The 14532-nt window shown below is 42.3% G+C and overlaps 1 pseudogene; it reads left to right on the top strand.

Annotated features, from left to right (window-relative positions):
* The first annotated feature begins 6022 nt into the window (after nucleotides 1-6022).
* Nucleotides 6023-14218, top strand: LOC141638221 (protein P21-like; annotated as a pseudogene).
* Nucleotides 14219-14532: the final 314 nt, after the last annotated feature.

Genomic DNA, 14532 nt, shown 5'->3' with positions numbered 1-14532 from the left:
ACTCATAAATACGGAGTATTACAGTCTTCCCTCCTTAAAAAGAACTTTGTCCCCGAAGTTCAACCCATACATGAAAACAAACATACTAACTCGATCAAGACACAACAACGTGACTAAGAACTCAAAACAAAACTCCAACCCAAACATGAACTCGTAACACCAACTCCACTAACTATTCCTACCTCCACAACATGGCTCACGATATCGTATCCACTCCATTATATCTCTCTCAACACTAACTCCATACACTACCAAAATACTCATAACATCAAACGGAATGTTACATTCTACCACCCTTAAAAGGAACTTCGTCCTCGAAGTTTACTCAGACTCATAACACCATCCTCCAACTGTCAACACTATATAAAATATTCAACACTATATAAAATATTCCCACACTTCGAAGCATCACACTACTAATAGTACGGCCATGGCCTTTTATAAGTATCATCCATAAAATAAATCCCTCCTTTACGCTACGCTAACACTCTAATTCCAATTATATTACAACATGCACCACCATGAAACTCTCTTTTATCGCATCCTACTCCTCTTAAGACAAATGTTACGTCCTCGTAACTCACTAATACTAAATCCTAGCTATATCGTGTCATTATCCTCATCACCACCGCATGTCAAAGATAACCACTTATAATCTAAACACTCGCCATGCATATATCCAAGGCTCTCTTACTTAAACATTCCTCATACCTCAACTCATTCGTCACACCACCTAACCTATACCTCAAAATCTTTATCTTAACCCAAAACTTCAACTTTTCCACATTACCGCAACATGACATGCCTCTCTATATAAAGCACCTATCTCCCAAACGCATAACTCACGATCCACACTCGTTACGTACACTCACACTAGATCCTCCAGTTCTTTCCTTCATTACCGCAAGACTCATACATAACCTAATATGACACTAATTCCCCCAACACCCTACACTCACTTTGTCCCAACAAAAGATTATGAACCACCTGCGACTTTCGGATCATTACCACACATGTTCTACGGACCACTTGTCATTACCATGTCTACTAAAGCCTTATCTAGAACAAGATCAAAATTACTTTAACAACCTCTCACAACCGTGTCCCATCAATAGAACATCACTATACCATGACAACAACGAAAACATATAGGACTCTATTTCATATCATATTATACCCTCATTCCCAACTTGAACTGGTAAAGAAAACATCAATAAACAAGACAACTGTCTATCTCGAAAAATCGAAACTCGCAGGAGCAACATCAAACAAAACAACAAACTATGAATAATCGTATTCACTTTCGAAACTCGAATCATAATCATCCCGCCTACTCCACCACAACCGGTGACGGCATCACAACACCGCCACCAACAGCCACACCGTAGTGCGAAAATACCCGCATCACAACATTATGTACCGTGCCCGGATCACCACCCGAGGCACCACAACCACACCGATAGACATCACAACTGCATACGATTCCCATAAACACTGACTAAGCATAACTTCTCAGACAAGAAAACTTACTCAAATCCACTTTATTAAATCACCACGCGACATATTATATGGATAAACAGATAAGCATCTCATGAACATCATCTCTACCATTTCACGGAATACACATGTGTTATTAATACACATAAAATTATAACTAGCCATGTCAAATTAATCAAGTTATTACCTTTTTGGATATTATTCAATTAAATTACCGTGTCCAACCTATATATTACAAAACATTCATAAAACAACTTTATAATTATCACACCATACCACTTCTTGTGAGGTCAGAACCTCACACAAACATTTACACATATCATAGACCCGTAATCACAACCAACTAGTCAATCCTGATCACGTAAGTTACCACTCAACATAGGTTACTAGTCGCCCGAGCTTAACTCGTATACACCTCATAACATATTCTCCCTTTCGCATATCCATCACCCTTTGTCAAATGTAGCCACACCATTAATACTCAACTACTAACAACCGCCTCATATAACCACATCTTATACTCTTTCATAACTGTACTTATCAATCTGGTCTCTGCAAAATCAACCTCTTTAGAATTGTTACCTTTCTAATATACCATTACCCTTAACCACTAGTCACAAACCATAACACTACCGCTGTCCGGGCATCAAACCTCTTACACTCATCTCTAAACATCACGATTTGTTTCCTATCTTTGGTTGACATCCCAAATAACGAACATCCAACCCATTAACAAAATTACCTCAACATTCTTCCCAATACTATCCTTAATTGTATCACCATCTAACTCTCCACCAAAAATCTCGTATCGTGCAAATACTCCACCAACTTCATACTCCCTTAATTCCTCGAAACTCATGATTAATCATGTTGTCCTGAAACTTCTGTATAACTATTAACTTACTTACCCTTGATAGTATCATACATCTCGACGATTCCTTACTTTATGTCACATAACTCCGGTGAACTTTTTCTCAACTTACTTTCATCCTTCTTTTCTCGTTATACTCAAAAATACCATTAATAGCTCAGCTCCTTATTACTTCTATCTAACTCTTTAGTGCTCCGATTATCTTTTCATTGCTCCAAAACTCAAATCCCATTATTTTATATCGATATCATCTCACTCTTTCTTACCATAAATATTATCTTATTATGCCATTAATCACTCTTGCCTCTAGTTTATCCATAAAATCAACGTTCACTGTTCTAACAATTGCATCTCCTTTGTACCTCTCTAGAAATCAGAATTCCTTTTGTACCATTAATTGCCCAAGGAAATCACACAGTAGTTTCATCTCTTAATAAACCAAATCTCCCAAATCCACCTCGCGACATGTCTCCACAAAGTTCACTATATACTACTCTTCTCAACTCCTTTAAAACGCACTTTCACTACATATATCCTTACTCAACTCTATTTCTAACCATCTCCCTCCATAATTCGTTACACATCTCAAGCTGCCACTATCCGCATCCTTACTTTTCAATCTTTTTATTCTCACGCTCATTATACTCACATCATCCCTTGCCCATATTCTCTTACTTTTACATTACTCAACACACAATCATATCACTCATCCCATCTCGCAAAACGTGCTCTATGCCTCAATAAACTATACCTCCCCGATAGTCGACAGACTCTAAAATTTTCCCGACGACAGGTCCTTGGTTCAGACCCCTTGAGCCGCCTCGCGTCGCCATAGTCGTCAGGTTGTAATCTTCGATTGACCTGGTGGCTATACTTTGACTTTCGCCTTGTCCAAGCCTCAGTCAAAGTGGGGGCTCTGTAGATACCTCATTTCTGCACCTCCCGCAAACCACCCGGTGATGATTGGGCCGCATGTTTGATTCGCGGAACGATTTGTGACAGTTCGTAAGATTATTGTCAAGTGATTGCTCAAATATTAATGTCGACCTCATAGTTGTCATCTACGTCCTGATACGGTCGTTTTGGCAGTAATTAGAGTACATTCGGAGTCCGGGTCAAAAACCGTCTCCATTTTCTGATAACTGTTAAATCCCGAGTCAGAATGTTCTGGAATGTTCCGGATATTTCTATTCCATATTTCACAAATTTTATCTTTTGGCAAATAATATCCCGTAATATTCATAAGAAAGATCGGATTATTTCCGTCCTACCATAACTCAAACGCGGAAATCTTTCTTCAGCAGGAGGAAACCTCCTGGGAATAGACGCAGCAGGTGCTGCGCCTCTTCCAAGAGACGCATGCGCTGGTCGCTGCGCCTCTTCCCAGGCCCTTCTCTGCATGTTCCACGTATCTTTTTCATATCTTTCCGAGATTCACTTCCAAAGAGTCTCTGAAACCCTATTCCTTCACGTGATTAGTATAAATAGGAGCCTTCGCTCCTTATATTTCTCACGCGAGTGTCCGCCCTTCTCTTCTCCCTTTGCATTCTAGACTTCGTTCTTACTAATTGGCGCCAACGTGCTTGAACATTCGACCACGTAAGCTCGGATCCTTCCGGGTATCAGCCTCTCCGTTGCATGACTGACCAATTTGACCAACTACACAATAATCAATCTAATTAATCAATTTATTTCAATCGTTTTCCTCTTACGAGGGCACTCTCTTTGCATTCGCGTCGAGCATTCACTAATCGATATCTTAGTTCATCTCGTTTCGTCAACATGTAAGTCTGAGGGTGTACAATTCCTCTTTTATTTATTGTATTTTAATTATTGTATCACAATTGTAAGGTTCATGTCGAAAATACCTCATTAAAACCGATTTCTAAAACCATCTTTAAAACCTTTTTTTACGGCTTTTCGAAGATCGACGAGAGAAAAGACGCAAAATCGCTGCGCCTCTTGAAGGAGCGCGCCTCTGCTGCGCCTCTTCGTGAGGCCGCCGCTGTTCTCGCTTCTTTCTTCTTCTTCGTCCTCTGTAATTCGTCTTTCTTATTTGTTTCCGTATGTTTCTCTTTAATTCTTTCACCTGATAATTTAATAATCACATGTGTATTATTCATTCATCATTAACATGTCTTAATCATCATAAATCCGACTTAAATCCCAAGTAACTCATATTTGCGGGTTTTCGTCATTAAAGTCAATTCGGGTTTTAGAGGTTCGATTTACCCATATTGAATCTCTGGAATTCGTCGTTGATATATTTGTATCTGTTTATCCATCATATATTCGTCATTAGTAACCTGTTTAGCTTAATTAGTTTAATTCATCAATTTTTAATTAATATCATTAATCATGTAATTAATCCGTTTAATTCCGTCTCATTCATGTTTTACTGTTTTATGACCCATTCATATGTTAAACAACATGTTAACCACTTTCATCCGAGTAATTATTATCAATTAACCATTAAAATCATCAATTGACATTAACGATTTGCGCTCGCTTCAGAGAACTCACCACTTGGGAATGACGCAAAGAATCGCTGCGCCTCTTCCAGAGGGCGCAGCTCTGCTGCGCCTGTTCCAGGATGATTTCTGTCCCTGAACTCCGTTGTTGCTTTGACTTAGTTTAATTAGCCCATGTACAATCAACTATTATCCGTAATATCACCTAATTCCTGTTCTTTTATTCTTTTATCTCTTTTTCTCAAATTATCCGTTTTAAAGGTATTTTCGACATAAATCGCCTATTCCAATGTAATTAATGTAATTTATCGTTATTGTAATTTATCGTTATTTCTTTTATCATTTGTATGTTTCCACATGTAAATCAACATTAAATTCCAACTTCGACCCAATTGTATGCTAATTACGTGTTTCACCGACTTAGTATTAATTCTCACATGCTAGGATTAAAACTTGGATGTTGCATTGCATGCATATAGCCGACGGTATATCAAGTATAAATAACTTCCCTAATCATTAGTAGAGGTCGCTATCGAGGCGGGCGGGATTAGGTGTTCGATCAAAAGAGCTTTCTAATACGTACCCTCACCCCTTACTCCAGATCTCCGTGAGCACCCGTGTTCATTGGCATCCACGAGAGTCATTCTAGACATAGAATGCTAAGGGTAACGATTGCTTAGTTTTCATGTCACTACTTTGTGTCTTGACATGACACGAGGTATTTGAACGGTTCCAATTTCCCATAAAAATTGGTGGCGACTCCATACAAAATGCAAACGCTTGGCTTTCAACCTTCTCACCAAGCGCCCCCGTGGGCGGCCCGCTGTCCACAAAACAACAACGGTTATTTATAAACAACCCGTTGTCTTTAGTTATAACAACGGTTTTAAATTATATTCCAACCCGTTGTTATAACTTTACCCACAAAATTGAGTCACACTTTCCACAACGGGTTTTTATACTTAAAACAGTTGTTAATAGTTTTAACAACGGGTTCCTTAAGAAAACCAACCGTTGTTAAAACCTTTTACAACGGACGCATTAACAACGTCCGCTTTTTTATATAACAACGGTTTTTAACCGTTGTTATAGCCTATATCTGTAGTAGTGATATAAACCCTACAATCTTCACCCCAAATCATCAAACAACTTAGCTTAAAAATCATTCTCCCTTTGTTTCAGAATGACCAACTTGAAATGTCTCCCAATTTTGTACACCCTACTAGTCCTCATACTCTCTACTACCACTAATGCAACTACCTTTACTGTTAAAAACAATTGCCCTTACACTGTCTGGGCCGCAGCCGTCCCAGGCGGTGGCCAACAGATGAACTCTGGTATGTGACACATGGACCGTCACAGCCAATCCAGGCCAGACAAGTGCCCGTATTTGGGCACGGACAGGTTGTACCTCAACCGGGGGTAATAGTCTCCGCTGTACCACTGGAGACTGTGGTGGGGTCCTACAGTGCACCGCATATGGTACACCTCCTAACACTTTAGCTGAGTACTCCCTTAACCAATTCAACAACCTTGATTTCTTTGACATCTCGTTGGTTGACGGGTTCAACGTCCCAATGACATTTGTACCCGTCTCTAACGGATGCACCAGTGGTCCCACGTGTACCGCGGACGTTAACGGCCAATGCCCTAGTCAGCTTAAGACTAATGGAGGTTGTAACAACCCATGCACGGTGTTAGGAATTTGTGCCTTGAATTTGTGTCACAGACGGACTAATCTAAGGCGAGACGAAGAAGCGAAACAAAGAACAAAGGAAATATGGGTCATCGTCTCGTGCGACTCAAACATGTTCCACTGCGGGTCGCTTATGTGGCTGTTTCATTAATTAATGAAATTGTGCATGTTTGCTGGGAACATGGTTCTTATTTGAAGGTTTGACTTTGGTTCTAGTGCACTTGCTTCGTGAGTTGTTTTGTTTGTTTTGTACGCATAGTTTAGGAAATTATTATTCCGTATATAATTTCCTATTTCTATTAGTATTATTTAGTTATTTCTTATTAGTCTAGATATTTTATCTTGGGTGGAATAAATATATAAAGACCCAAGTTTTATTCTAGGTTAAAGAAGATAAAGATTTGAGAGCACAATAAAGAGGGTCGATTTGTGAGGTTCCTTCTGAAGAAGAAAACTCAATTTGTTCCGGGCTCTATTATTGGTGTTCGTCTGTCTTTGAAGATCGAAGGAGTTTGTTCAGATCTTGGTAGGCCTCAAGATTATTTGTCCTTCGTCTTATTGGGGTAGTCTCTTTTGTTCCTTTTTTTTTTTGGTCGAAACGGACATTAAATTAAAAAAGAGGCAAAGAGTTCAAGTACATCAAGGGGGGGGTCGGGGTTTAGAGACGTCCAAGCCTCTAAAAAGTCAAGAGTACATAAGTTCGAAACAAAGGGGGGAGCATAGTCCCAGCTAAAACTACCACTAGAAGAGGTAACATCCGCCGCAGAGAACTTGGCAAGAGCATCCGCCACCTTGTTAGCCGATCTCTTCTAAAAAACGAGCTTCAGTCCTGGTGATACCTTTAGGAGTTCCCTACACTCAATGATGATGTTAGCATGAGGGCCACAGGGGGAGGCCGTACTCAAAATAGCATTTACAGCATTAATACAGTCAGAAGCAATTATAAACTTATCCGTGGACAAAATCGTAAAACGGATCCCTTCTCTAATAGCAAGGACCTCACTAATAAAGGGGGTAGTAGCAAAGCACCGGCTGGACCACCCAAAAACCCAAGAACCAACGGAGTCCCTAACCACACACCCAAAACAAGTGACCGAGGAGAGGGGGGAGAAGGCCGCGTCTACATTGATCTTATACCAATGTTGCGGAGGAGGGGCCCAGCTACAAGAGAAGCGAAAGGCAGAGACATGAGAGCTAAGGGGGGTGGTAGGAGAGGAACGAGAGTTGGCGGCACGCCAAGAGGCGACCTGGGAGGAGATGGAGCTGCAGAGCAAAGGAGGGGGGAGGGAAGGGGTAGGGGAGAAGATAGTATCACAGCGTCTAGTCCAGAGACGCCAAACAATAAAGGAGAAGAGGGTGGGCCACTCGCCCTTCGCAGTGCAGTTCTCAAAGATCCAGAGCTGGAGATCAGGGAGGAAGAAGGAATGGTTCATGTTAAAGTTGGACCAGGTGGCAGCCGCGAGATCACAGTCTCGGAGAGCATGGAGGGTGGACTTAGGGAGGGAGGGACTAGCACAAAGAGTACACCTAGGAGAGGGAATGATGGATCGAGCATGGAGAGTGTGGTTATGTGGGAGTTTATCCCACCAAGCAAGCCAGAGGAAGGCTTTGATTTTCGGCAAGGAGGGGATGTCCCAAAGCCAAAAAAGATCAGGGGAGAAGGGTGGGAGAGGAGGAGGAGGGGTGTCAAGGAGATGGGAGTAGGCGGTTCCAACGGAAAATTTGTTCTTGGGTGCAAGGGAGGTGGTGATAAAGTCCGATTTCGGGGTGGAGACGAGGGGAATGCTAAGGATAGCGGTGATGGCGTGGTCAGGGAGGATGAAGTCAAGGGAGTGAAAGGACCATTGTCCATTATGGATAAGAGTGCTAAGTTTCGCATTTCTGGAGCTCAAGCTAAGAGGGCCAGAGATAAGGCTCCTAAGGGGTCCCAAAGGAGACCAGGGGTCATCCCAAAGGCAGATGCAGGAACCATCACCAATGGACCAAGTTAGGTGCTGCTTAAGGGTGGACCATCCAAGTCCCACAATTTTCAAAATATGGGAGCCCGTGTGAAACGGAGAAGGGGAGTGATGAAGGTATTTACTTTTAATGGCACTATGTGCCAAGGAGGATTTGTTGAAAAGGAGCTTCCAGCTAAGTTTAGTGGAGTGGGCATCATTTAGGGGGCGAGAAGCTCTAATGCCAAGGCCCCCAGAGGCAAGGGGCTGGGTGACAAGGTCCCAATTAGAGAGATGGAGTTTCTTCGAAGAGTGGCCAGACCAGAGGAAGGATCTAGTAATCTTATCGATATCAAGGAGAATAGAAGAGGGGAGGCGGATACACTGCATGGAGTGGGAGGGCATAGCATTGAGGGTGAACTTGATGAGACACAGTCTGCCGGCACGGGTCAGGAACCGGGCTTGCCAAGAAGTAAGCCTAGTCTGAATGGAGTCAACAATGTGGTGAAGATCAGCTCTCTTAGGTTTGTTATGGGTAAGAGGGAAACCAAGGTAGGTTCCAAGGGTCTTAGTAGTCTTAATACCGAGGGAGGTTTCAAAAAGAGCAATATCAGAGGGGGGAGTGTGCTTGGAGAAGATAAGCTTGCTTTTGAGGCAGTTAATTTTTTGGCCCGAGGAAGAGCAGAAGGAGAAAAGAGTGTCTTGGAGGGTGCACAAGTTGCGCTCAGAGGCTCTGCCGAAAAGGAGGATATCGTCAGCAAAGAGGAGATGGGAGAAGGAAGCACCACCTTTCCCAATGGGGAAGGCCGTCCAATCCCCATCCAGACAAGCACTATGGATAAGGGTGGAGAGAGCTTCCATACATATGATGAAGAGATAGTTGGAGAGGGGGTCCCCCTGCCTAAGGCCTCTAGAGGGGAGGAAGCAAGGAGAGAGGCAACCGTTAATGATGACATGGGAGGAGGAGGTGGAAATGCAACTCATGATAAGGGCGATGGTGTCACTATCAATACGAGCCTTTATGAGGCACGTCCTAATAAAATCCCATTCCAGACGATCAAAAGCTTTCTCAAGGTCAAGTTTAAGGGCGAACCAACCAACTTTGCTCTTAGAAGTATGCATGAAGTGAAGGATTTCCGAAGCAACAACAAAGTTGGTATCAGTGCCCCGGCCAGGAATAAAGCTCCCTTGGTTAGGAGAGATGATGTCAGCCATAAAGGGCTTAAGGCGGTTGACAATGAGCTTTGTCACCAGCTTATGGATAGTGTTACAAAGGCTAATGGGGCGAAAATTGGAGATAGATTGAGGGGAGGGAATCTTAGGAATAAGGGAGATAGAGGTGCCATTTATGGTCGAGGGGATGCGCTTGTTGGAGAAGATGTGCTGCAGGAAGGGAACAAGATCAGATTTGATGATAGGCCAGCATTTTTTAAAGAACCCGGCATGGTATCCATCGGCCTCGGGGCTTTGTTGGAGCCAAGGGAGAAGAGGCTGGCTCTGATCTCAGCCTCACACGGAATGAAGAAGGTGGTTAGAGGTGAGGGGTGGGGAGCATCAGACAGACGGGGAACACAAAGTTTCTCAGTAGAGTAGAGGGTGCTGAAAAAGGAGGTAATGTGAGAGGTGAGATCATCATGCCCGGAAATAGAATGGCCCACGTCAGAGACTAAAGTGGTGATCCGGTTAGAGCAACGACGGAGGGTGACAGACTTTTGAAAGAAGGAGGTATTCCGATCACCATCGGTCAGCCAGTTAACACGGGCTCTGTCTTTCCAGTAATCATGCTCAGCGTCAAGAACACGGTCCAGGTCAGAGAGGAGGGAGTCATTGAGGTTATGGAGGAAGGCAGAGTGGGGGTGGGAACACAAATCTTTCTGGATTCCAAGTAATCTAGCGTTGAGACGGTTCTTCTTGATAACTAAGTTACCAAAGGAGTCACGTGCCCAGAGGGTAAGGGCACTGCTAAGAGAGCAAAGCTTAGAGGTGACACAGTCGGGAGAGTTCAGCCAAGAGGTCGAGACCAGGGGAAGGAAACCGGGATCATTAAGCCAGAAGGACTCACACTTAAAGAGTCTGGGCCGAGTCAGGGAAGGGGGGGAGGACCTAACAAGAATAGGGCAATGGTCGGAGGAGAGTCTAGTTAGGTGTTGGTGAAGGGTGTTTGGGTAGTGGTCCAGCCAGGGTTCCTTTGAGACTACTATATTTGTTGGTAGAATAGGGTATACTTTTGGCTCATATTGAGCGCGTGTGTACCGGTCTACTGTTGTACTATTTTCTCCACAATAGTGAAATTTGATCTCCTCGCAGGGTGGACGTAGCCAGTTATTTTACTGGTGAACCACGTAAATCTTTGTGTCAACTTTATTTACATTCGTTATTTATTGTTCTTATCGCCTTATCAATTAACTGTTTGGGTAACGGGACGCCTCCGTTACAACAATTGGCACCAGAGCTAAGGTTCTGATTTGGGATCCACTTCCGCGTTAGTTGTCTTTTAGGCGTTATTTGGGTTTATTGATTTTCAGGTGAAAAGATGTCGTCTACGAATGTTTTGAATGTTGAAAAGTTCACTGGGAGAAATAGTTTTGAGCTGTGGCAGTTAAAGATGAGAGCTTTGCTTAGACAAAGAAGACGTCCTGTCCGTTATCTCAAAGGCAAATTCAGCAGGTAGTTCGTCTGATGCAGAAAAGAAAGCAAAGACAGATGCAGAGGTGGTCTTGGAGGAGAAGGCTCATTCTTTAATTCTGTTATCTTTATCTGATGATGTTATGGTTGAGGTTGCCGATGAGGAAACTGCTATAGGTTTGTGGTTGAAGTTGGAATCTTTGTATATGACAAAGACTCTAACCAACAAGTTGCTTCTTAAGCAGCGTTTGTTTGGTCTTCGTATGCAGGAAGGTACGTCTCTCAAGGACCATCTAGACCGTCTTAACTCTATTTTACTTGATTTACGTAATTTAGATGTTAAGGTAGATGATGAGGATGCTGCCTTAATTTTGTTAGTTTCTTTGCCAAATTCGTTTGAGACTTTTATGGAGTCGTTTGTTGTTGGTAAAGATTATTTGACCCTAGAGGAAGTGAGGTCAGCGCTTCACACTAGGGATTTGCGCCGAGTAGCGTCAGGTGGTGTTATAGACAGTAGTCCTGTAGGGCTTGTTGTTAATTCGGAGGGTTCTAGTAAGGGTAAAGCCAAGTCTAAGGGTCCTCGTAAGAATGTCTGCAATTACTGCAAGGAACCCGGTCATTGGAAAAATCAGTGTCCTAAGTTGAAGGAAGCTGGTGTTTCTGCTGTTGCACAAAAGGTTGCTAAATACGATTCTGAGGAAGATTATGCTCTCGTTGTTGATGTTGTTCCACGTTCTTCGGATAGTTGGATTTTGGATACGGGATGCGTTTATCACATGTGTCCTTTTAGGGAATGGTTTACTTTTTATGAAGCTTCACATGGGGTTAATGTTGCCATGGGTGACGGGTCTATCTATGAGGTGCTTGGAGTTGGTACTGTTCAGGTTAGGACATGTGATGGTGTTGTTGTCTTCCTAGAAGGTGTTAGGCATGTTCCACGTTTGAAGAGAAATCTTGTTTTACTTGGAATGTTAGTTGATCAGGGCTACAGTTTTCAAGGTGATGGTGGATCATTGTGCGTTGGTAAGGGTTCTTCTATTACTTGGAGGGGTGTTAAGGAAGTAACTGTTTATGTCCTTCAAGGCACTGTGCTGACTGTTGAAGCATCAGGTAATCATTCTTCTGTCTCTCTCGAGTCTAAGTTGGGGCATATGCAACTTGGATATGTGAATGATACTTTGAAGCACATCCAGTTTGGGTCACTTGGGTCACTTGGTGATATTCTTGATAATTCGGGTTTGGATAGCTTTAGTGAGAATGTTAGTGTTGACGGTAAGGTGGAGTCTATTCCGGTACAGGTCAAGCTACAGGGTTCTCAAGACAAGCTATCTACTTTTGTCTCTGCGCCTCATTGAGGCGGTCTGCGCCCCAAGAGATGGGGCGGTTTGGGGCTCCAGGTGGAGCTGTTGTGGCTCTTGAAAGAGAGCCGTTTGGGACCTCATAAGGAGTCATTTGGAACTTCGACGGAAGTTTATTCTTTGGAGCTTTTGGGTTGGACTATCTTGTCTAACAATTTGTACCTTGATGGAGGTAATTTGTGCTCACTTAGAATGTTGTTTTTGTTTGGTTTCGACTTGAGTTTTGTTGCCTTGGTGTAGGCATTTTTGTGGTGGTCATGACACCTAGTATACTCAAGTGAGACATTTGTTTTGTTCGTGGCGTTTGTGTTCTTTTTAGGACAGTTTGGTACGACGGTACATTTAGCCATGTATTTTGGAGGGGATTTTGTTTTTGAGATTTTGTGTGTGTTGTTTTGGTACACCGTTCCATCATAGTGACATTTGGTATCTCATATATTTGTGTTGGCGTTTGGTAGCTTTTGCCCTCTTCGGAGTTTGCTACGTTTGGCCTTTCTATTGGTATATGAAGGTATGTTGGGTACTTAGTATAATTGGTAGTTTTCAGCTTACTACATTGGGTACTTCGTATGTTGGTCACATTTGTTGCACACTTGGTTCATTTGTCCATTTTGGGAGTTGTGTTCAAGTCAAAATGGAGACTACCGGGATAGGTAGTGACTTGAGGATCAATTCTATTGAAGCTAATTTGGGGTTTGGTTCTTGTTTGGGTTCGTGTTTGAATAATTCAAGTCAAGGTGGAGATTTGTTAGGAATTTGTGCCTTGAATTTGTGTCACAGACGGACTAATCTAAGGCGAGACGAAGAAGCGAAACAAAGAACAAAGGAAATATGGGTCATTGTCTCGTGCGACTCAAACATGTTCCACTGCGGGTCGCTTATGTGGCTGTTTCATTAATTAATGAAATTGTGCATGTTTGCTGGGAACGTGGTTCTTATTTGAAGGTTTGACTTTGGTTCTAGTGCACTTGCTTCGTGAGTTGTTTTGTTTGTTTTGTACGCATAGTTTAGGAAATTATTATTCCGTATATAATTTCCTATTTCTATTAGTATTATTTAGTTATTTTTTATTAGTCTAGATATTTTATCTTGGGTGGAATAAATATATAAAGATCCAAGTTTTATTCTAGGTTAAAGAAGATAGAGATTTGAGAGCACAATAAAGAGGGTCGATTTGTGAGGTTCCTTCTGAAGAAGAAAACTCAATTTGTTCCGGGCTCTATTATTGGTGTTCGTCTGTCTTTGAAGATCGAAGGAGTTTGTTCAGATCTTGGTAGGCCTCAAGATTATTTGTCCTTCGTCTTATTGGGGTAGTCTCTTTTGTTCCTTTGAGACTACTATATTTGTTGGTAGAATAGGGTATACTTTTGGCTCATATTGAGCGCGTGTGTACCGGTCTACTGCTGTACTATTTTCTCCACTATAGTGAAATTTGATCTCCTCGCAGGGTGGACGTAGCCAGTTATTTTACTGGTGAACCACGTAAATCTTTGTGTCAACTTTATTTACATTCGTTATTTATTGTTCTTATCGCCTTATCAATTAACTGTTTGGGTAACGGGACGCCTCCGTTACAACACACGGTGTTTAAGAAAGATGAGTATTGTTGCAATTCTGGTAGCTGTGGACCCACCGATTACTCCAAGTATTTTAAGGGTTTGTGCCCTACTGCTTATAGTTACCCTAAGGATGATCCTACAAGTACTTTTACTTGTCCTAGTGGTACTAATTATGTTGTTACATTTTGCCCTTGATTTGTATAGTTCAAGGGAACCGTACGAACAGGTTATTTCTTTTTTTTTGGTCGAAATGAGCATTAAATTAAAATAGAAATCCAAAGTTCAAGTACATCAAGGAGGGAGGTCGGAATTAAGAGGCGTGCAAGCCTCTAAAAAGTCAAGCATACATAAGTTTGTAACAAAAGAAGGGGAATGATCCCAACTAAAACAACCATTAGAAGGACTATCATCCGCCGCGGAGAACTTGGCAAGGGCATCCGCAACTTTGTTAGCCGATCTCTTCTCAAACACAAGCTTCAGACCTGGTGAGGCCTGTAAGAGTTCCCTACACTCAATGA

This window comes from Silene latifolia, unplaced genomic scaffold (assembly GCF_048544455.1).
Source record: "Silene latifolia isolate original U9 population unplaced genomic scaffold, ASM4854445v1 scaffold_20.1, whole genome shotgun sequence".
NCBI classification, from domain to species: domain Eukaryota; kingdom Viridiplantae; phylum Streptophyta; class Magnoliopsida; order Caryophyllales; family Caryophyllaceae; genus Silene; species Silene latifolia.
This window is presented reverse-complemented; position numbering and strand designations above follow the sequence as displayed.